The 25969-nt window shown below is 39.9% G+C and overlaps 1 long non-coding RNA gene across 1 annotated transcript; it reads left to right on the forward strand.

Annotated features, from left to right (window-relative positions):
- Positions 1 to 4032: 4032 nt before the first annotated feature.
- LOC137294897 (uncharacterized) lies at positions 4033 to 25390 on the forward strand. The gene is made up of 2 exons (XR_010957548.1): positions 4033 to 4125; positions 24788 to 25390. It is a non-coding gene; the product is annotated as an uncharacterized lncRNA (long non-coding RNA).
- The last annotated feature ends 579 nt before the right edge of the window (positions 25391 to 25969 follow it).

Here is a 25969-nt window from a genome sequence, read left to right on the forward strand (position 1 = left end):
ATGAACACTGTCAGCTGTCCCATGCTGTAGGCAGTGGAAACAAAGTACTACAGTAGAGAGGTGGCTACCTAGATATGAACACTGTCAGCAGTCCCATGCTGTAGGCAGTGGAAACAAAGTACTACAGTAGAGAGGTGGCTACCTAGATATGAACACTGTCAGCAGTCCCATGCTGTAGGCAGTGGAAACAAAGTACTACAGTAGAGAGGTGGCTACCCAGATATGAACACTGTCAGCTGTCCCATGCTGTAGGCAGTGGAAACAAAGTACTACAGTAGAGAGGTGGCTACCTAGATATGAACACTGTCAGCAGTCCCATGCTGTAGGCAGTGGAAACAAAGTACTACAGTAGAGAGGTGGCTACCCAGATATGAACACTGTCAGCTGTCCCATGCTGTAGGCAGTGGAAACAAAGTACTACAGTAGAGAGGTGGCTACCTAGATATGAACACTGTCAGCAGTCCCATGCTGTAGGCAGTGGAAACAAAGTACTACAGTAGAGAGGTGGCTACCCAGATATGAACACTGTCAGCTGTCCCATGCTGTAGGCAGTGGAAAAAAAGTACTACAGTAGAGAGGTGGCTACCTAGATATGAACACTGTCAGCAGTCCCATGCTGTAGGCAGTGGAAACAAAGTACTACAGTAGAGAGGTGGCTACCCAGATATGAACACTGTCAGCTGTCCCATGCTGTAGGCAGTGGAAACAAAGTACTACAGTAGAGAGGTGGCTACCCAGATATGAACACTGTCAGCAGTCCCATGCTGTAGGCAGTAGTTATATTTCCCTGTATGACACAGTATGTTGCAGAGATTATCACACATCGACCAACATGCTGTCATTGGCCATCAATGATTCAGGCCACTCTTTCCACTTCTTGATTCTCAAGACCAATATTCTATTCAGCAGGATGCTACTCATATCCTCTGGAGGTGTGTTACACAGAAATATTCAACATTCACTGTAACTGAAGAACATGTTACCAAAATGTTCACAAATGGTTACTTACTCATTTTCTGAACATAGATCATGATCTCTAAGAGCATCATAGATAAATAAACAGAGGAAAAATCTTTTTCAGCTCATTTCATGTCCTACTGAACAAATCACATTGTACAACATACCACACGTGCAAGAGGACATATTGAACAACATATCCCACACAGACCAAGACATATTGAACAGCATATTCCACACATACACACTGTACAACATATTCCACACAGACTCAGACACATTATACAACACATCAAACACAGACCCAGACACATTTTACAACATATCCTACACACAGACCCAGACACATTGTACATCATATTCCACACAGACACAGTGTACAACATATCCCACACAGACACATTACTCAACATATTCCACACAGACCCAGACACATTATACAACATATACCACACAGACATAGACACATTGTACAATATATGCATATCCAGACACATTATACACAATATACCACACAGACACATAGTACAATATTATACCAGAAAGATCAAGACACATTATACAACATATACCAGATTGAGACACAATATACAACATATACTACACAGACACATTGTACAACAAATGCACACCCAGACACATTATACAACATATACCACACAGACACATTGTACGACATATACCAGATTGAGACACAATATACAACATATACTACACAGACACATTGTACAACAAATGCACACCCAGACACATTATACAACATATACCACACAGACACATTGTACAACAAATGCATATCCAGACACATTATACAACATATACCACACAGACACATTGTACAACATATACCAGACAGATCAAGACACATTATGCAACATATACCACAGATACATTGTACAACTAATGCATATCCAGACACATTATACAACATATACCACACTGATACATTGTACAACATATACCAGTGAGTGAGTGAGTTTAGTTTTACGCCACACTAGCAGTATTCCAGCAATATGACGGTGGTCTGTAAATAATCGAGTCTGGACCAGACAATCCAGTGATCAACAACATAAGCATCGATCTGCGCAATTGGGAACCGATGACGTGTCAACCAAGTCAGTGAGCCTGACCACCCAATCCCGTTAGTCGCCTCTTACGACAAGCATAGTCGCCTTTCATGGCAAGAATGGGTTGCTGAAGGCCTATTCTCTCCTGGGACCTTCACGGGTCACAACATGTACCAGACAGATCGAGACACATTATGCAACATATCCCATACAGACAACATCCGTATCTGACATACGTACTCTGAACAATGGTCATTCATAGACCATTGGTATAGAGGAGATCTCTAAATTGAATGAGAGAAAAACAATCTTTAATCCGCTCCAAAAAGCTGAAATGGCAAGCCATATCCTTAATGCATTTAGTTTGGCGATGTGCCATCTACATTTAAACGGCAACACATGGGTCATGCACAAAGTTCATGTTTTACATGTATGTGAACTTTGCAAACCCTCTTGTTCACACATGTACCTCAGTCTACACTACATACTGCCTGCAGCAGCTGGGGACGTTGTTTAGAAACTTATTGTCACTTATGTGCCACGTCTTGCCTTGACATCTAAGGTTTGTCTTGTGATCTCACAGGGATTTCACTGCATCTAACATGTTGTATTGTTGTGTCACAATGACATCCTCTTATTGTGACGTCCAAGTGACGGTACCGAATCCCATATGTTGTATTGTGATGTCACAGTGACATCATCTTGTTGTGATGTCAAAGTGATGTTACTGCACTCTATGTTGTGTATTGGGATGACACTGCATGCTAAATTGTGGTGCCACTGCCTGCTACATAGTGTATTGTGATGTCACAGTGATGTTTTGCATCTTATGACATTATGTATTGTGATGTCACAGTGATGTTTTGCATCTTATGATATTATGTATTGTGATGTCACAGTGACATTTAGAAGTGAGTTTGTCATTTTTATGACAGAATGGTTTCTTATATATGATCCCCCATATACCATTACAAACCTAAAAACATTATCATGATGAATGTGAAAGACTGGAAATAATAGAGGCCCTAGCTTGCACATAAAACTGCTGGAACACCTCTGGTCTAAGTTCGTGTAAGGCTAAACCAAAAATGTGAAATGTTCCTTGGGCATCGGCATGTCACTTTTTTTGTTCATGTAACAATTTTTTTTAATGTCATTTGAAAAACAGAATTTTGCCTTGGCTGTGTCATGATCATCCATCTGTCCACCATAAGAATGAGTGTCTGTAAGAACAAGTAAGACCAAATCTACAACTCATTAACACCTGCTGAACTTCCCAAGCTGTATTTCCAAGAGCCCTTGTCACTTTTGAAAAAAATGTGCCCGAGAAACATTTAATTTTTTTTATGCAGCCTAATCATTTCTTATTGAGTTAAATAGTTTAGCACAAGTTTATTATTAATTTCATCTTTTTCGTTAAAATTTTAATATTTTTTCTTCAAAAAACTAACATACTGGCAAATTAGTCTTCATGTCAATAATACAACAGTGCAGCCAGAAGATTACCAAATTACAAAACACAAGTACATGTATTATAATTAGTATGTGACAAAACCAAGATTCCTAATGGGTAACACCAGGCCTTGTTGAGCTTGAACCGTTACCTGTACCTTCTCAGCAGAGAGTGAGCACTGTTTTACACTACTTCCAGGCAATCACAGCATGGTCCAGCAGAGAGTGAGTACTATTTTACACTACTTCCAGGCAATCACAGCATGGTTCAGCAGAGAGTGAGCACTATTTTACACTACTTCCAGGCAATCACAGCATGGTTCAGCAGAGAGTGAGCACTGTTTTACACTACTTCCAGGCAATCACAGCATGGTCCAGCAGAGAGTGAGTACTATTTTACACTACTTCCAGGCAATCACAGCATGGTTCAGCAGAGAGTGAGCACTATTTTACACTACTTCCAGGCAATCACAGCATGGTTCAGCAGAGAGTGAGCACTATTTTACACTACTTCCAGGCAATCACAGCATGGTTCAGCAGAGAGTGAGTACTATTTTACACTACTTCCAGGCAATCACAGCATGGTCCAGCAGAGAGTGAGCACTGTTTTACACTACTTCCAGGCAATCACAGCATGGTCCAGCAGAGAGTGAGTACTATTTTACACTACTTCCAGGCAATCACAGCATGGTTCAGCAGGAATCTATGCTAGACCACAGCCTAAAGAACTGTTTTGAATGTAGGTGAAATTATGTCCATGCAGTGTTTGTCATTTATTGTTCAGTCTTGTCATTGTTCCTAAACTATTTTCTGGAAATAGTAGTAGCAAAATAGAGATCATAATTGAAAATATACAATCAATGCATGGTCAACAGACAAATTCTACAGAATGCATTCTTTTAATTTTAGGTGAGAATTCTAAAATCCACATAATTTATTTTTCACGTTGTTGTCAATAAATATTCCTCACACCAGGACATGAGCAAGATCATGTTTGACAGAATAATGACCGCGGCTTATAAAATCATGTCTTTGTTCGGACGGCATGCTTTCGCTTGCCATCGTCCACGTAAACTCAGGGTAAACAAAGAGCGGGTTGGGATCATCTAATTACTAAAATTCCATCGGATTTCGTTTGAGAAATTTTTCTTGGTAATGGGGAAGTAGAGAGCTTGAAAGGCGATTTATAAACAAATACACACTTGATGGCGATGTTGATTTGGCAGATCAGTCCACTGACACCTGGTTTGTCATCAGATTTCTCGTATTTACCTGTAACTATGACGATTGGCTTCTGTGGGGGAGTGAGATCTTAAAATAGACATAGTTCCAATTCGCATTATTTACGCTCTGCACACAGTTGTACGTTTCAAAACAAAGAAGAGTTTTCAAGGTCCAGATTGGCTTGTCAAACACACCTGGAGAGAGATTGTAGGTTGTTTTAAATTTTCTTGATTGTCTAAAAATGATTTTTTTGCAGTTTCTCCACCAATATGATTAACAATAGCACACTCTCCATACTATTACCATCACTTATGAGATACTCAAAATTAACAGAAAAATGAAACAAATTTATTGAACATGTGTTGAATTATTTGCCTTAAGAATGTTTTTCTTCTACACGTGCTTCAAAAATTAATAATGTTTCATAACATAGTAAAAGTCATTTAGTTTAACTTCATAACTCAGCATATCTAAACTCCTTGAATCAAGATACAACTCCCTCACTCATTCAGCCACAACACTTATACTCTGTGTACAATATTTACGCTGTGTACAGCACCTACACTCATTGTACAGCACCTACACTCAGTATACAGCACCTATACTCAGTGTACACACCTATACTCAGTGTACACACCTATACTCTGTGTACAACATCTACATTCAGTATACAACACATATACTCAGTGTACATTACCTACACTCATTGTACAATATCTATATCAGTGTATAACACCTAGACTCAGCAAACAACACCTTCAGTCAGTGTACAGAACCTACACTCAGTGTACAACATCTACACTCAGTATACAACATCAGTACTCAGTATACAACACATATACTCAGTTTATAGCACCTACACTCAGAGTACAGCACCTGGACTCTGTTTACAATAACTATCCTCTGTGAACAATGCCTATACTCAGAGTGCAGCACCTGGACCCTGTTTACAACACCTACACTAAGTGTACAGCACCTACACTCAGTTTAAGGCACCTACACTCAGTGTACAGTACCTACTCTCAGTGTACAGCACCTACACTCAGTGTACAGCACCTACTCTCAGTGTACAGCACCTACACTCAGTGTACAGCACCTAGTCTCAGTATACAACACATACACTCGTGTACAGCACCTATACTCTGTCTACAACACCTATGCTCGCATAACACCTATGCTCAGATAACAACACTACGCTCAGTGCTCAACACCTATACTCAGTATACAACTATATCCAATATACAACACCTATACTCAGAGAACAACTATATCAAATATACAATCCTTTTACTCAATATACAATCCCTATACTCAATGTACAATCCCTATACGCAGTATCCAACAATGAAACTCTCAATTCTTGTCAACTGTCAACACATGACATTCCACTGAAGACTTCATGTATATGTCACGCTAGGCTGCAACACAATGGTGCGAAAGGTAAAGAGACCTCTTGCTATAATCAACACAATTACTTCTAATTTAGGGGTCTGATTCTGTGTGTCACATAATCTCTAGTAATTTCATTAAGATAGCCATTAAGATGACAATCTCAGTGTACTGTTTAATTTGAATAATCTAATAACAAATAGTACTAGTATGCAACCTCTTGCAGCAAAATCAATAAATGAGAAAAAAACATTTTAAATTTCTTCCTGTGCAGACCCAATTTTGACCTGAGGGACACGTTCAAATCACCAGTATTTCCAGCACCAATTAAAAATGTCAGTTTATATTTTTCTCACGTCCCACACCAAGCATCAGCAAATGGCATTCGGTGTCTCCTTCCAATTATTGGCTAGGTTGACTGAAGACTGTCACACCTATGGCCCTCAAAGCCATTACCTGGAGTTCAACTGTAATTAGCACAGGGGAATCCACAGGGATGATGGAAGTACTAAAGTTACAGTTGACGGTACTGGCCCCGGGGCTAACCACATGTCACATGACCTCCACGACCCCCGTTCTCCTACAACATTGGACAATAGATGCTTTTATGGTTTGTGTGAAACATGAAAGTGTGGAGATTGTCGATCACCAATTAGTCCCCAATCCACATATGATTGTTGATGTTCTGTAACACTCCTAGGTGCCTGCACATATCCAGTTCTGTCTGAAAATAATCATGTGATTCTTGGAACTACCTTGAGTCAATAAGCATTCCAGGCATATCCATGGCTCTCTCACTTGGGCATTGTCTGTACATGGAATTAGTATAAACCTAATGCATGAACCGTCAGAGGACAGTCTGATACAAGAGTGAGTGAGTAAGTGTGGGGTGAGTGAGTGAAAGGTGGTGAGTGAGTGAGATCTTGAGGGAGTAAGGGAGTGAGTGAAGGAGGGGTGAAGGAGGGGTGAAAGAGAGAAGAGAAGGTAGGGTGGGGAACTAGGGAGAAGGTTAAGTGGGGAAACCAGGGAGGATAAGGTAGGGTGGGGAAACTAGGGAGGAGAAGGTTGGGTGGGGAAACTAGGGAGGAGAAGGTAGGGTGAGGAAACTAGGAAGACAAGGTTGGGTGGGGAAACTAGGGAGTAGAAGGTAGGGTGGGGAAACTAGGGAGGACAAGGTTGGGTGGGGAAACTAGGGAGGAGAAGGTAGGGTGGGGAAACCAGGGAGGAGAAGGTTAGGTGCAGAAACTAGGGAGGATAAAGTTGGGTGGGCAAACTAGGGTGGAGAAGGTTGGGTGGGGAAACTAGGGAGGACAAGGTAGGGTGGGGAAGCTAGGGTGGAGAAGGTTGGGTGGGGAAACTAGGGAGAACAAGGTAGGGTGGTGAAACTTGGGAGGAGAAGGTTGGGTGGGGAAACTAGGGAGGATAAGGTTTGATGGGGAAACTAGGGTGGAGAAGCTGGGGTGTGGAAACTACGGAGGACAGGGTTGGGTGTGGAAACTAGGGAGGATCAGGTAGGGTGGGGAAACTAGGGAAGATAAGGTGGGGTGAGGAAACTAGGAAGGATTAGGGTGGGTGGGGAAACTAGGGAGGATAAGGTAGGGTGGGGAAACTAGGGAGGATAAGGTTGGGTGGGGAAACTAGGGAGGACAAGGTAGGGTGGGCAAACTAGGGAGGAGAAGGTTGGGTGGGGAAACTAGGGAGTAGAAGGTAGGATTGGGAAACTAGGGAGGACAAGGTTGGGTGGGGAAACTAGGGAGGATAAGGTAGGGTGGGGAAACTAGGGTGGATAAGGTAGGGTGGGGAAACTAGGAAGCATAAGGTGGGTGGGGAAACTAGGGAGGATAAGGTTGGGTGGGGAAACTAGGGAGGATAAGGTGGGTGGGGAAACTAGGGAGGATAAGGTAGTGTGGGCAAACTAGGGAGGATAAGGTTGGGTGTGGAAACTAGGGAGGATAAGGTTGGGTGGGGAAACTAGGGAGGATAAGGTGGGTGGGGAAACTAGGGAGGATAAGGTGGGTGGGGAAACTAGGGAGGATAAGGTAGGGTGGGGAAACTAGGGAGGATAAGGTTGGGTGGGGAAACTAGGGAGGATAAGGTGGGTGGGGAAACTAGGGAGGAGAAGGTTGGGTGGGGAAACTAGGGAGGATAAGGTGGGTGGGGAAACTAGGGAGGATAAGGTTGGGTGGGGAAACTAGGAAGCATAAGGTGGGTGGGGAAACTAGGGAGGATAAGGTGGGTGGGGAAACTAGGGAGGATAAGGTTGGTGGGGAAACTAGGGAGGATAAGGTAGGGTGGGGAAACTAGGGAGGATAAGGTGGGTGGGGAAACTAGGGAGGAGAAGGTTGGATGGGGAAACTAGGGAGGATAAGGTAGGGTGGGGAAACTAGGGAGGATAAGGTAGGGTGGGGAAACTAGGGAGGATAAGGTTGGGTGTGGAAACTAGGGAGGATAAGGTAGGGTGGGGAAACTAGGGAGGATAAAGTGGGTGGGGAAACTAGGGAGGATAAGGTAGGGTGGGGAAACCAGGGAGGAGAAGGTTGGATGGGGAAACTAAAGAGGAGAAGGTGGGGTGGGGAAACTAGGGAGGAGAAGGTTGGATGGGGAAACTAGGGAGGATAAGGTAGGGTGGGGAAACTAGGGAGGAGAAGGTTGGATGGGGAAAGTAGAAACTACTGTTATGGAATTCAGTAGGGAAGTAGAACAATGACAGAGTTGATGACCACAGAGGCAAGGTGTGGTATGTTGACGTTTATCTGACGTATATCGCCAGCTGCATTGGGCAACTCACTCTGACCAGGATTCCTGTATGTTGAAGACAATTGAGTTCAGTTGGTCAAATCATTAACAAGTGGAAGTTACATAAACATTACTGACTGAAACAATGAGACCGAGTTGACATGTCAGAGTTAGGGAGCAATAAGCCTGGCTATTGTTATTGTGCTGGCAGTGACAGTCATTCAAATGGGTGCACACACACACACACACACACACACACACACACACACACACACAGAGAGAGAGAGAGTACAATTGCCTCACATCATGAAAACCTGAAACAACAATGATGATGATAATAATAATAATATTAATGCTACACTCCCAAATGTTATTGCATGTTAAAGGTGACTATGACAATACACAAAGACATTCAGAGCCCTGTCAGGTTGAGCTAACTGTGTTGAGACTTCTATGGACATTGTGTGACTGTGGCCTCCTTGCTGGGCCCAGTATGTGCTGTTTATATTCTGACCATAAACTCTGAGATGTCTTTGGTCTGGATTAAGCCTTCAGCAGCAGAAAACAGAATTCCCCAAGTTAGTGGAAGCAGTTAACTCACATCTGTCAAGGCATAGCAGGATTTGTTTCATAGGCAAAACATGATTGGATTTCTACAGCAGCAGATCCTATAACAAGTAAGGAAGGTAATTCTACACAGACTACTGTCATGCTGCCTTATGACCTCAGGGCCATCTTTGACCCTGGATGAGGAAGAGTGAGTGAGTGAGTGCCGCTGCAAGCAATATACCAACAGTATCACAGTTGGCGGGGGGACACCAGAAATGGCCTTCACACATTGTACCCATGTGGGAAATCAAACCCGGGTGTTCAGCAGGATGACTAAACGCTATTAATAACCTGGCTACCCTGATGAAGAAGTACTGGAGCAGGGCCCACTTGCACAAAGCAATTTTAGTGGAATGGGAGTTACAATCATAGCGCTAAGATCACTTTGTGCAAGTCAGTCCATGTAACCTTGAAAACAAGGGATCTTTTTATTAATAATGCCTTCTTGTCAAATGTCTGTTTATGGCAGTCTAGTGTTCACTCTAATGCCAAAGACCCAGGTTTGATTCTCCATATGGGTACAAGATGTCAAGCCCATTTCTGGTTTCTTCTGCTATGTTATTGTTGGAATTTTGCTAAAAGTGGAATGAAAATAGATTCATTCACTGAGTACACTACATAAGGATACAGGCCATGACAAAGTTGGATAGAGCTGCTCTCCAGCAACCCATGTTTGTAATGATAGTTGAATAATGGGATTAGGTTTTCGAACCTGTTGACTTGTTGGATCGTATGCCAACTGTGTAGTTCCGTACTCATGCATTCTCTTCCCACAGTGGTTACTTCTCACATCTTCCTACCTAACCTCTGTTCTAATACGACCCTTTCATGGTGTTCAAGACTTGTGATTGGAGGCAATCAGATTTAGTAGTGCAATCAGCGACCTTGTTTCAAAAGTGATTGTTCGAAAGATCTCCGTAATTATCCAGATGCATCGTGAAAACTAGAACCTCTTCCCTAGTGCGATACTCAAATGTTTCTTCTAGACAGAACTAAGTCATGTCATTTTTGTTTCTCCACATTGTTTGCATTTGTCAAGTTGAATCTAAGTCGATGTAACATGTGTTCTGATTGGACAGAAAAAAGGGAGATAAATCTGTTGCCATTTTTTGCCGCTAGGGGATTTTATGAGAACCGCGAAATATGGCCGTATTAGAACAGAGGTTTGTAGGAAGGTATGACAAGTAACCTCTGTGGGAAGAGAATGGTACTCATGATGTCAATCATTGGTTTGTCTGGTTCAGAAATTATTATTCACAGACCGAACTCTGACAAGGAAACATCAGTCTCATTATAAGTGTTTTAATAATAACTCTTTTTCATGAACAATAAACAAAATTATCTTTTCTGATACATAGGTGGCAAGTCCTAATCTGGAGGCACATTCACTAATTCATCCCATACGATGTCACCCACTTGTTGAATCACCACTGATCACATTCCCGAGCACACTGTCCCACATAACTAACTTCTGTTGAGTTTAGTCTGCGATTTGTTTTGTCACCTCAACACGATGAATTATCTAACACCATCAGTTGAAATGTCAGTGAATTTCCGCCATATGAAATTTCTAGCCAATTTAGAATTCATAATCTGTTCACAAAGAGAATCCAGCTCAAAGTGGAATCTCTGAAATGGACATAGTCAGTGCAGCCATATTTATTCAATCTCAAATCAATGCAGACGGTCAGAAGTGGTCAAAACAACTGACCATTTCCAAATACTTGGACACAATGTCAAAATCTGTGGTATGGAAAGCATCATTGGCTTTGCCCACGTGTCCTACATCCCAACACCTCGGAAATCGGGCTGGAACGATAGCGTGTAAAAACATCAGTGAGTACTTAGACACCTTGGCCAGCCTAATCCTCTGTCAACAATGGCTGTCCTCGTCAAATATTACATAGTCTCGATGACTGACATCTTCTGACGGGCCAACATTTGCATGTCCACTGCATCGGTCAGTTTTTATTTACAAGCAGTCGACAGATATGGCAAAATCGAAATGGAGCAAATTTAATGATAACGTCATCTTTTGAAGTTTTCAGAGTTGGTAAATTTCCAGCTGGGTCCATGTGGTATTTCAGTTGAACAAGACAAGCAGTGTTGTCATCCATCTGATGGCAGCGTCATTCTTCAGACACAGTATACTCTGATGTCATATGACGACGATAGCTTGACTGGTCACATTTACAGAACCAATATAAACAGTTGTATGGAGGGCATTGTTTTAACATTCAAAAAAATATACCATCAAAATAAGTAGAGGATATTCCATTTTCCAAATATAGCACTAGCCAATGCCAATGAGAAAAAGTAATATACATCCATACAGATGAAACATTGCTAACGGAATGGAATAAATGTCACAATTTGCCTTAATTTCTCTAAGCCATCAAATATCCTCTAAGTTTTTCCATATTTTTGCCTACAAATATTAATTAAAATCTAACTGAATATACAATGCAATTTCTGTCTGTTGCACAATGGGTTGATAAATATCAAACTCAACACCAGAAACATTATTAGACACATTATCATAAATATTATATATAATAATGATTGGCAAAACCCTTCCAGAATCTTAATGTGAAAGAAATAGCTTCCTGATGCTGACTGATAGACAATGATCAGGTGCCTTGTAACTACACAGATACAGACTGACACTGTGTTAACATTACATCATCTGTGTGCATGCACTGTTTGCCTTCATACTACATCTTGCGAATCATATTTTCTAAACTGAAATATTTAAAAAAAAATTTTAAATCTTAACAATACAAGAAAAAAAGAAATTTTAAGATACAAAATTATGTACCTGCCCCAGTGGAACAGTAGGGTGCATATTTGCCAATGGTTACCTGTCAAAAATCAAAATGAAAGAGCTACCTAATCCATTCCGAAATTGGATCTCGTCAATTCAATGGCAACTAGCATAATGAAAGAGCTATTCTATTACAAACAGAATATCCGCACATACTCTTCAATGGCGTAATTAGCGCTACCTGAATGTGAAGGAGCAGGTTTCACACATTCCATTTGACCAAATTTTGACAGCCTGCTGAGAATATCTAAGAAAATATTACCACAATTTTCTAGTGATTTGTATCCATAACTCCACTCCAAGGCTCAACAAAGGCAGTGTCTAAAGTATTTTTCTCGTACATAACACAGTCCTTGGGTATTTACCACTTCATATGTAACAGTAGAACAGCATGGCCACCCGACATACTCCATCTCTATCAGGGTACCTTTTACACGCCAATATTTAGCTCAGCATGATTTACAAGTGGCTATGGAGTCTCTTCAGAATGTATATTTCTTTTGAATTCCTTCATCCATCTGTCAAGGTTTTGATAGCTTCCCAATCTCATTCCATAAAATCAACAGAGCAGATTTTGATATTCACCCACATTGTCTCCCTGTATTTGTATAGGTAACATTGAGAAGTTGGACTCTGAAATGGAAATGTGGTCTCATGGCATTTATACAACATTAGCCCAACTCATATGGTTTTGGTAATAAGTTCTTGTTGGTAATGGTAATATCAGCTGAGCTGGCCTGAACAGGCCTTGATTGACACCTGACAAATGTACCTGGTGACATTTCAGAAATCAACAACATGTATTTGATATATATTAACTTATACTATCAAGACATGCCAAACTAATGTTCTTAATATAAAAATGCTTTAAAAACAAACCATTTCATGGCGTAACTTTAAGGAATAATGTTGATTCCTGAAATTATTGATAATTCTTCATACCTGAAACCAAATGCCCATAAGAACCAAATATTCTTCTTTTGAATATTTTTTTATTTTGAAATGTTGCTATGTAAATACATACATACAGTCCACAATACGATCATTGTGCCATATAATGTAATATGTCAGATAATACAAATCACATTTCTTCCATGGTATATGCACAGCCTTAAACTCAATTGTTGAATGATGAATGACGCCATTACATAATCAACTGAAGCTGTTCACTGACCAAGGACGCCAGAAATGTTCTTCTTTGACGATGGAACAAAGGTTTTTCTGTACATATGTCTACCCTTCAGGGGCCATTTGTGTTCTGTAATTGAAGACAGAGCACAATAGGTAATGACACATCTGGAGGCAGTTCTGTATAATCCAGGAGAAAAAATCACTGTGTTCAATTTCCTTTTTGACACTTCCCCAGTGGAAGACTGGTGGCACTGAGAGAGCAGAGGTGAGGAAGTGCAATAGGCAACTACACAAACAAACTTGTTTTTCAAGACATTGTCAGGAATTTACCACTGGCGCTGTGGAAATGGTGAAATGGTTTTGTCCTTGTAATAAGCTCTATGCCACATCACCAGTCATCAGTGGTCACTGGGATAGTTAGGTCGGCCCTTCAAGCGTTTGGTCTTCTGGAAACATGGTCCTCAAACATCAGGGTATGTGGCATCTATTTTTGTGTTGTCTCTCAGCCTGATGTAACCTGAGTATTACTGAACACTGCTTCAAGTTGGCAAAATATACCCAGTCACTCACTGATACAATTTCACTGATTTAGTCAATTAATTGATTTAATGAGTTCAGTTTTAGCAATTTCAGCATACATGTATGTGGATTTCACAGATTTTACCCATACGGGAATTGAACCAAGGTCTTCAGCATGATGAGCGAATGCTTTAACCACTAGACCACTCCACTGTCCACAGTCAACTAATTGAACTGCTTCATGATATTTGTGATGGAATGTACCAAGGAGAGATGGAAGGGTTTGTTCCAGCCTGAGAAACAGATATTTTGTTATCTCCTATCACCATGTAAGATTCTGAATTAATGGAGGTTGGATGATTCATAAAACACACAAAAACAATGACTTTTCTTTCCTCTGATAACCAGAACAATCTGCTCACGTGAAAACCCTTGGGGTTTCTTCTATAATTTCCTAGTTGTTTTTTCAGGGCAAAATTTCATAGTTGGAGTTCCAGAATCCTTTTACATGATTACAACAATGTCTAAAACTTTCAAAAATATATCATTAGGCCAAACCAATTTTTTCCCTTGTTTCCCGGATCCACTGGTGATATTTTTTCAAGAGTAAGAAATAAAAAAATTCAAGTAAAACAGGCTGAAAAATACAGTCCTCATCTAAGACATACAAGAGTGAGATTTCCACTAGTGTTTGTTGGATACTAAACACTGCTATCAGTTCCCAGAGACAGAATATTGTCCAACAATATTTGTGATAGGAATCAGTGTGTCAAGCACCTCAGTGAGAGTGAATTTGAAAAACAATGTCTTTGAAAAATGTATGTGGGTTTTTGCTTTGACTGGTGATTGTTTTGGTGGTCTGGTCTTAGGAAAATATTTCCAGCTGACTGTGACATAATGTAACTGCATTCTGGATAATACTTCGCAGCACTACAGCTTTACATTAACACTGACCAAATAATTAACTAATGTTGAAGTTAAGATATCAGTAAACCTAGATCAAATGAACATGTTGTATGTTATGCATCAAATTACACTTTCTCTGTCAAGTACAGATTCTGGTACTTTTGTTAGAGGTCACATACAAAACATAACAGATTCTGATACCTTTCAGTATGGACTTAAAATCAATCAATAATTAGAATCAATAATTTTCCTCCAGTGTTGGGGTTAAAAAGTGGTTTCAACAGCTGTGCTGCATTGCACCCATAGCAGCTTGAACCAGGAAGGCAACTTGTACAAAAACAGTAAGTGATTTGTGCAAAGGTTATTGTTAATGTTGAAGTTGGAGAACAAGAGATGTTTCTTGTGATTACAACCATCTTGGTCTGCAGTAATAAATGTACACTGACCCCACACATGAAGATGTAAACCAAGCTCACTGCCAACCAAAAAACTTCAAATCAATACTTTACTGAAAAAGTGTAATCCTAAATATGACCTGTATGATATGTTCAGAATGCACATTACATTGTGGACATCAGGAACAGCTGACTGCCTGGTCCAGCTCTGCACAACATCTTGTCAATAGCACCTAACCCTCACATGTGGACCCAACCTGCAACCAAACCAAAAACAATAAATTGTCCAGATTTCTTAAACTTAATGGCAGTTAACGCTAGATCTGCCTTCTCATTTTGCAGGTTTCAAATTGTCCAGATTGGAAAATGGCCACATTCTGTCCCAATCAGCCAAGTACTATCAGTGTGAGGAATGCCTTAACTTGTGTTAACAGACTTGGAGTAACTGGCGGGTTACAGCATTATTTATGCCCTTGTTACTTTCACTGCACATAGTGTGACTGACACCTGCTGGAACCTGCATGATTTACTGTCCACAATGTCTGCATACATGCAGGGGATGAGTGTGAAATAGATGGGATGCTTATCAGAGTCTCCCTCTGGACTACCAAACAAAACTTTCCCAGAAAGCAGCAAAATGCTAAAAAGTCAACAACAATCATGGAAATAGCAACATAAACACAATACTTTGCCACTGAAGCAGTAAAAACAGTAAAAACTTTCACTAAAACTAAATAAAAAAATAAGGAGCATGCAACTCTGACATTTGAAGAGGAAGTCTTGACCACATTTTCCAACTTGCACAAAAATTACATTCCTTTCTTAAACTATTTCTGTTGTGCTATTTGCATTTATCATGATATTGGTGCATACACTTGCTTAGTTTTCTTTCCACTCATATGAAATGATTGACTGCAATTCTTTCAACATATATAATACTTTTTCTATGTGAGGCGATTCAAGGTTGCTAAAAAATTTGAAAGCAAATCATAATGCACAAGCGCAGTAGACGTCAAAGTTTGCTACTATAAAAATGTTGCAGTTTCATAGTTTTTCACCACCGCTTTTCTTGGTAACATGCTATGTCCAAGATTAACACGGACTTTTGTGCATTTTTCTGTTCACTGGGAGTGTTTTCTTTGGTAGGCCGTCAGTGGTGCTTGCTCTGATGGGTGGTGACCACAAGCTGTTTGATATTTTATATTGACAAGAGTCATAACAACATCATTTTACATGTGACATAAAGACATGTGTTGTGATGAGATGCATATGTAAATGTGTGGAAAGGGCTTCATCAAAATACAGTACAAGAGCTCTTTTAAACTCTATTAATGATATGACAATGGATCATTTTCCTTTTCTTAAAACTTATGTAACATACCCCAACATAACTTCTTCATATCCTTTGTTGTTATTACAAAATGAACACAATTTATCTTTCATATATTTCATATTTCAAGACATGATGGCATGAATAATGATCCACTGTATAAGGAGACTGTTCGGGTCATGTCAGTCTTTTCATTCTACGGAAACTATTTTGCTAAAATAACAAATACAAAAAATAGATTCAATAGAGGATGCACCTGTTACATGAAGATTTAAACAAATTGATCAAATGACAAAATCTTCACATCATGTAAACTAAAAAAGTAAGTTAAATGTTTATAATCAATTAAAGCACCAGGGGTGTTGTCCCATGTGGATTTCAACAAAAGCTTATCACAAACAGGTGTTGGTTTAACATAAGCTGTTGGTTCAGAGGGATAGTTCTCATCTTTAATAACCACAGGATACTTCTGTTAAAAGCAAGCATCATAGGGAGTCTTCATTAAGGAGTAAGTCAATGGAGTTGCATGCTGGTGAAGATAGTTCTTCTATACACAGTTGATTTCACACTCTGCCTAGGCTGTATAACAGAATTTATTGCCCATATATTAATGCATGTGTAGACTCTGAATCTCCCAGAGATTGGATAAATCGTGACCATTCATTTTTATCAAAAATCTTTGCTCTCATTTGACTAAACAATAAAATGCAATTACATAAATCAAGTTTTGAAAAGTTATTAAAAACAATTAGTGTTCTGTGAAATGAATGATACTGTCAGTCTGATGAAGGTTGGTTGGTTTATGGGTGTGTGAGTAGGTTTGGATAAAGTGTTGCATCACTGAACAAGCAGGTTACTGCTGGGTGAGCTGGCTGATAAGATGCTTGGTGAAATGGAGGGTGAGTGAGTGAGCGAGCGAGTGAGTGAATTCAGTTTTATGTGGATTTTAGCAATATCCCACCAGTATCACTGTGGGTAAATACCAGAAATCGGCTTCACATATTTGTACTCATGTGTATTTGTATCCCTCTATTGAGGGTGAGATGGTTTTGAGATAATGGCGAATTTTTGAGTGAGTGGGTTAGAGAGAGAGGATGAGGTGGGGTATGAGTAGGTGAGTCAGTTGGTTAGTTTGATAGAAGGTGTGATGGTTGGTGAGATGGGATATGAGTTGTTGAGCGAGTTGGTTGGGGAGTTGGTTGGTGAGATAGAAGGTGTGATGGTTGGTGAAATAGGGTATGAGTTGGTGAGTTGGTTGCAGAAATGAAGACGAGATGGCAGAAGATATAAAAGGTGAGACGGTAAAAGTGATAGTGGATGAGCTGGGTGGGTGAAAAGGTGGTTGAGTTGGTGGATACAGATACTGCAAGTTTGGTTACATTCCCATTTATAATGGTTTTGTTCCATATTTCAAATGCGAGGAGGGGTAAAGGTAATGATGAGCATGAACGAGTATTAGCCAGACCAGAACACAAGTACCACCAGTTCACTTCTTATCATATGGCATAGCCATGAACCATGAGTTGATGCTCTATCCCCAGAATAACAGAGGTAGTCTCTGACCAGATGCTCTATCCACAAGACAACAGAAGTGGTTTCTGACCAGATGCTCTATCCCCCAGAATAACAGAGGTAGTCTCTGACCAGATGCTCTATCCCCCAGACAACAGAAGTGGTTTCTGACCAGATGCTCTTTCCCCCAGACAAGAGGTGGTTTCTGACCAGATGCTCTTTCCCCCCAGACAACAGAGGTGGTTTCTGACCAGATGCTCTTTCCCCCAGACAACAGAAGTGGTCTCTAGGCAGATGCTATATCCACAAGACAACAGAGGTGGTCTCTAGGCAGATGCTATATCCACTACACAACAGAGGTGGTCTCTGGGCAAATGCTCCATCCACTACACAACAGAGGTGGTCTCTCAGCTGATACTCTATCAATCATGACATAACAGATGTGGTCTCTGGGCAAATGCTCCATCCACTACACAACAGAGGTGGTCTCTGGGCAAATGCTCCATCCACTACACAACAGAGGTGGTCTCTCAGATGATACTCTATCCATCATGACATAACAGATATGGTCTCTGGGCAAATGCTCCATCCACTACACAACAGAGGTGGTCTCTGGGCAAATGCTCCATCCACTACACAACAGAGGTGGTCTCTCAGCTGATACTCTATCCATCATGACATAACAGATGTGGTCTCTGGGCAAATGCTCCATCCACTACACAACAGAGGTGGTCTCTGGGCAAATGCTCCATCCACTACACAACAGAGGTGGTCTCTCAGCTGATACTCTATCCATCATGACATAACAGATGTGGTCTCTGGGCAAATGCTCCATCCACTACACAACAGAGGTGGTCTCTGGGCAAATGCTCCATCCACTACACAACAGAGGTGGTCTCTCAGCTGATACTCTATCAATCATGACATAACAGATGTGGTCTCTGGGCAAATGCTCCATCCACTACACAGCAGAGGTGGTCTCTGGGCAAATGCTCCATCCACTACATAACAGATGTGGTCTCTGGGCAAATGCTCCATCCACTACACAACAGAGGTGGTCTCTGGGCAAATGCTCCATCCACTACACAACAGAGGTGGTCTCTCGGCAAATGGGTTTATAGTGTGTAGGTTTCTTTCTCCATCTGGTTGATATTTTCGCCATGTGTTACTCTGACCCAATTCTATTGTCCAGAAAACAAACTGGCCACCAACCTCCCACCAGTTAGAGTACCTGCTCATGCAACAGTATCATAGATGACAGACCAGGACAACTGATACTCCCGAAGGCAATTAGAATCATAATGCTTGCCTTACAGCTAACCATATTTGCTAATTAACACACTTTAATAATAACTGACCCACATTCAGATCAGTTCAGCAAAACAAAAAGCACTCAGGCTCATTAATCTAAACAGAATAACATAAGTGTAACACTCTCACTTGACATAATCCCACCAGGTCGCCCAACAATGTCACACACTGAAGTCATTCTTCATGGACAGCAATTAATCAGAACAGACTACAACGTTGCCAGGGGGTCCATTACACTTGGCGGGCTTATAATTGAATTTATGAAGCATTTACACAGAACTGTGTAAACAATCAGTTCTAATGATACAGCATAATGTCCCTGTGATGATGGACCTGGGTACTGAAGCCCACTCAGTGATGACATGCTGACAGACACTTAAAACAAGATTCACACTTGAACGGAATTAATTTCATATTGCACCACATGAAAATGAATCAGGTAAAATTATGGCTATTTAATATTTGTTGACAGGAAAAAGTGAAAATTGTTTTTCTTTTAAATGCAGGATTCAGAACATTCAGTTCCACACAAAAGAAGCACAGAATATGTGATTTATATCTGGAATTGTGACCAGATTTAAGACCACATGATAATATTCTTATATTTTGAATTGTCTAGGCCACACTTGGTTATGTAAAGTTCAAGGTCATGATTCTGTGCGGCGTTAAACAAAAAAATAAAATAAAATAAAATAAAATAAAATAAAATAAAATAAAATAAAATAAAATAAAATAAAATAAAATAAAATAAAATAATGGTGCATGGATAACAGTTCTTTTGTTTGCAAAATTAAAATAACACGAATGACACGAATAACACGAATAACACGAATAACACGAATGCAAACTATCACCACAGTCCAGCCAGTCCAGTTGGTTTTCATTACATCGGAAAAGTAAATATTAGGGACCATGTAGCTGGTCTATTGTAAATCTCACATCGTTTGTTTGGTATATATTGTACAGAGACATATTCATACAACACAGACTGTACTCAGTAAACACAAGTATATTACTACTCAAACACTGGGGTAAATCTCTATCGATCATCTGGTCTAGCAGTCACTGCCCTCATGGAAATTGGCAAAACCTCAACAGTCCAATTAGCGCAAGATCATTGTTATCAGTGTTGCTGATATCATCATACGGTCAAACACAACACCACAAAGATCACTCTGTCCTGCTTCAGTTTCATTGATATTATTCAAAGTCATCTACAATATGCCATATCATTATACAGTTGTTGGCAAAATTGCTGCTCAGTAATGTTTGCTGGTTTTGTTATCTTTACAGTGTGGATCAAGCAAATCAGTGAGTGTGTGTGTGTGAGTGAAGTGAGTGAGTGAGTGAAGTGAGTGAAGTGAGTGAGTGAGTGAGTGAGTGAGTGAGAGGGAGTGAAGTGACTGAGTGAGTGGCTCAGTGAGTGAGTGGGTGGGTGGGTGAGTGAGTGAGTGAGTGAGTGCTTGGCATGATGGAAACATTCCACAGCTTACATAAGGAACTGTCCATTCCATGATAGAAAAGAAATCATTGGAATTTCGAACAGAATTTCACTCTAAATATTAGAGTAAGTTAGACTTTCTTCAACATTTCTTATTACACAGGACCATGCTAACTTGCCACTCAATATCCCCCATTAATGTAATACAATGTTGAAACCTCGCTCTACCCAAGTACCTGATGTGAACAAATAGCTTATGGAGGTCCTTCCTTGTGTATTCAGCATTAACCTTGGTTTCCTGTGTGTAACATAGTGGATGCTGGTGGATGCAACATGTCCCAGTAAACAATGCTATGTCAGATGATATGTGCCATCTCTACGCCATGGACATCATGGTAAAGGATGTTGAAATAATCAGCTATCAAGTGTCACTGGCAAAAGTCAAGGTGACACCCATTACTATAGAACATCTGGCCAAATATACCCACTGACCATGGGTATTCCACTCACCTGAAAACCACAAAACCCTCTTTTTCTTAATGGAATAATCCCAACATATTCTTGGCTGAGTTTACTGAGTCCCCAAGGGGGGGCTAGGTTGTACCCTGGCAGTGATTTTCCAGTACAGTTCAGGTTAGAGGGGTTCATTTGCATACAGGTGGTTTGGTGAAGTGTCGTAGGTGTCACATTTTCATAGCTCCGGAAAAACTCCAAAACAAATGCTTTAACGGTACAATCCCTTTCAAAATGTGAATGAACTAGAAACCAGCACATTGAATTACATGAATCATTGTTTGCAGACAAGAGGCAGCACGTAGTTCAATATTTGGACAGATGAAAATGCTTCCAGTCACTGGCTGGATGATTTAATGCCTGCAAATGTAATCAATATCACAGATACTGAACTTATATTAAGCAGCGTGTATTACTGCTATGAGATTTTGATCAACATATATTTTGGTTGAGGATTTATGTATGTGTGTGTGTCTGTGTATTTGTAGTAGCATCAACATCAACAACAACAAAATAAATAAAAAATAAGCTATTCATGAAATGATCAATATTTGACAAAGGATCCAAGCATTTTTCACAAAAGTTATGGGGCTTTTGCAATTGGTAGATTTGCAAAATAAATAAATAACAAAAATAACCATTATGGTGAATCCAGACTCCATATCTATCAAATGCATGATATTGTGCACAGATGCACAGTTTATCATTTCACTCATCAGTCACATTAAGTTAGTTCTTAACAAGTGTAGTACCTGCTGGATTACAGTCTGGGTTTGAGTCTGAACCAGTCATAACAGTAACCATGACAACAAGAGCCACCAACCATCAAGTACAATCCAGTCCATGCACTAGTGAAGTCTGACCATCCAGTTCCCAATTTTATACAAACCCAAGTGGTAAGATGACTCCACTTTCGTGGAACCTACCCAAGCTGTGATTGTACGCCATAGGCCAGTGTTAAAGTTGCAGTTCCAGTCAACTCAGGGCAAATGTTGCAGTGTGGAATGGGGCGTCTTTCATGTGGATAATGTGTTTCGCAAAAAGTAAAATAAAAAAATAAAAAACACTTTGTCATGTAAAAAGTTGCAAAATTTAACTTCTAATATAAAAATACTGTTGTAGTTATGAAAAGTGTGTACATTTTAAGTGTAATCTTGGTTTGATTATTTAAAATTACACATTCATATTTATTTTGAAAATGAGTCTAAAAATATTTTGACCTCAAGTGAGCAGTCTCTGGTAAACAGCAATATGCTTTTACTGTAATCACCTTTGTTCCAGGATAAAACTCAAAGAACTAAACTTAACTTGAAAATATGTCAAAGAAATGCAAGAGTCAGAAACATGATTAATGACATAAACACAATTATCGTCCGAGAATATCTAAAATCAGTCATTATTAGTATGAACATGGAAATACAAACAAAAATGAAAAGCACACGTGTATACTGATTTCAGCACAGCTAGAAACTTATGTATGCCCAATATTCATAAGGTGCCAGTGATTAGTTTTGATCAATTTGACCTGATCGGTATTTATGGCCCTTGTTTGTGGTTGCGAACACCTTTAGGCTCTGAGTGACCTTTGACTGAACTTGATATGCTTGTTTATTTGTCATTGATATCAATATTTAAACATAATATTTACTTATAGGATACCCAAACAAACACTTCAAAAGAAAATCCAGCTCTCAGCATTTTCCTCATGCGATGTCTACATCTCATTAATTTATTTTGAGTGTGTGATTAATTCAGTCATAAAACTGAATGGCTATAAACAGCTTGAGACCAGCCATCACACTACGGTCAGTGTCATCCAGGGGAGAAATTTAGTGTCCAACTTGGTGCAAATTAGCCGATTCAGTTTTCACAAGTTACCCTTCAACATAGCAATTCAGTGTTGACTGCCATAAAGTAATTAAAGCATGAAATTGACCCCTTCAGAAATTTCAAGTAAGTATCATATATTATTGCCACATCATGTATCAGGTGCCCCACTTCAAAATTCACAGGAGTGCTCCAACAATGGAGGAATTTCTTTGGCTTAACCCCCTCAATGTGATGTTTCCAAAAGCATTCTGTTTATTGTCTTAGGAAAAATACACCCTATAAAGCCTAAAGGATCTGATACAACTAAACTAACTGGCAACAAACTTGATACCTAGTCAAAATCACTGATAATAGAAAACAACTAGCCATCAGTTTTAAACAGGAAAGTGAATTTTAATGAAAGGTGTATGTTCAACATGCATGTGTTACTGCCCATACGCCTCTTATAAAAATTCACTTTCCGTTTTCTTACTGGTGGTTGGTCATTTTCTAATGTCAGTGTCTTTGACTTTAAAGAAAGATTCCATCAATAGCTCCAAAAACCCATTATCTGGTACCGTATCATTCTGTGATGGACATTTGTATCAACATCTTCGCCTTCACCTATGTCAAACACAGTTCAGCTTCAAATTATTAAGGAAAGTAAAACGTCTCCAGATATAGCAATACAAATACTACACCATGGCTGAAAATGAAACTGCTAGTGGCAAGAACAAACCCCTTAATGCATTCACAACACTGCATTCAAATCTGGAGCTCTTGTTTGCGACTTCCAGGGTTAAACCTGCTATCACACAGCCAGCAGAATCAATCATTTCCTTGCTCTGCCTTGGAATTCCCCCTTCCTCCCCCACACAAACCCTGGGTCACCTTGACCCTACTGACCACTGAGGCCCTCCTTGGGTACAGTGATTCTTCTGCCGCCACCCCCTGGGGATGATCCCAACAGGTGGCAGATAGGGAGGCACTCAACAATGACTTCAGCAGCCAGCAGAGGTCTTTGTTTATTGCACTTGATGCTTTGAAGGATATAAACCCCAGAATCAACCTAAAGTAATTCCATCTGGATGATTTACTTTAGTAGATGTATTCAGAAATATACTTTATTGTAAATGACTAGGATCTTTTTTGTGTGGATTATTCAGTTCATAGAAAATAAAAATTGCCCATGATATTGGAAGAAGATTATGTCCCGTAGCATCACTCCAGATTGTGGAAGTAAGCAGGTTTAAAGTAAGCATAACTGTCAAAGCATATTTCTCTAGACTACAGTTTATTTCTACTGATTTATTACACCAATATGAACATTAATGTTCCAGTTGTTAATTATAATAACACATAAGTGTAGGGAAACTATACAATATTCATTAAGTTCTTGATCAGTTTTACAAAATTATGATCACTGTCTGATTGTCTTAGATTTTAGATTCATATGTCAAAAATCAAGTCAGTTTCATGCCTATATTGTAATTTAACTGATTACTCTTTTAAGAAAGAATCCAATCTATCAAATTAGATTAATTTATTCTAGAAAGTGATAACTCAATTTGAATTTAACTGTCATAGTTTCTGCCAGTTTAACTTGTTGATATCCTGCCTGTCGGCCAATCTGTGATCTCAATCTTTTCTTCTTGTTTGAAGCGAACTGACCACTGTGTGACCACACACCTCCTCTGGGCCCCTGGGGTGATGACTGGAGCACTTTGTCCTGTTCAGCTGACCGCTGAGGTGGTCAAGTGGACTGAAGCAATCTGGACAATGACACCACTAACACATGAATGGTACAGATTACTAGAAATTTATGACAATCAGCCAGGCAGTTCATTCATTCACAAGGGGTTTTGTATGTTGTCAGACGTGGGAGTGGGTGGAGGACTACATCCCCCAGCCACACATCCCCTCCCCCTCCCTCAACCACCCTCACCTGTGCCTGACTCCCCTGTCAGTGGCTTGTTCTTCTGTTTTGAATGAACTGTTTTCAGTTAGTGTTATTGACTTTTGAAGAGATTTGTCAGTGTTTTTTTGGTCCCTCCCCGAGTCACTTCTACTGCAAGACCAGCTTTGTATGTAATAATCCCTCATGCCCAGCCAGCGCTACTGATACCAACACCCCCTTCCCCCTCCCCAACACCACTCCCCCACAAACAACCCTCCCTCGACTGTTGTGATCACTCAAATCTTTACATAACATACAGATGTGTTAACCTAAACTTTCACAAAAATAAAATTGTCGAAGATCTCTTATTTTTTGTTAAGTCTTAGCTGAGTTTATAACTGAAAAACTTTACAGGGACACATTAAACAAATAAAGATTTCATTATTCACCCACAAAACATTTCTTTAAGAGACAACTTCAGAAAAGTTCACAATCATATTTTGATATTTATTTCAATGCCAAGACAGATACTACAATTCTGTATGAGACAGATTCACATATCAAACTCTTAGATTGAATACACAGTGCCACCTGACACTACTAGCATGTTACACTACAACTACTGACATGAGGTGGTCATACAGAATTGTCAGCTGTACTGATAACATTTGTTTATCAATCTGGAACCAAGAGAAGACAAACTCTCTGACACAATACCAGTAACACAAAACAAACAACTGACAATCACCATATATCATATCCACACTTGCTATAAAGCTACACTTCCATCCCAAACCAAGCACTCACCAGAGTCATGGCACTCACTATGAATGCTGTCAAAACCTTTTTATTGAACAATCCTTGCCAAGGCTACTATTTCACTTCTCATAGGTATCCAGTTCTACGTGTTTCACATGATGTCACTGAAATGAAAGACATTGACATTT

Source organism: Haliotis asinina, chromosome 8 (genome assembly GCF_037392515.1).
Source record: "Haliotis asinina isolate JCU_RB_2024 chromosome 8, JCU_Hal_asi_v2, whole genome shotgun sequence".
In the NCBI taxonomy this organism is placed as follows: Eukaryota; Metazoa; Mollusca; class Gastropoda; order Lepetellida; family Haliotidae; genus Haliotis; species Haliotis asinina.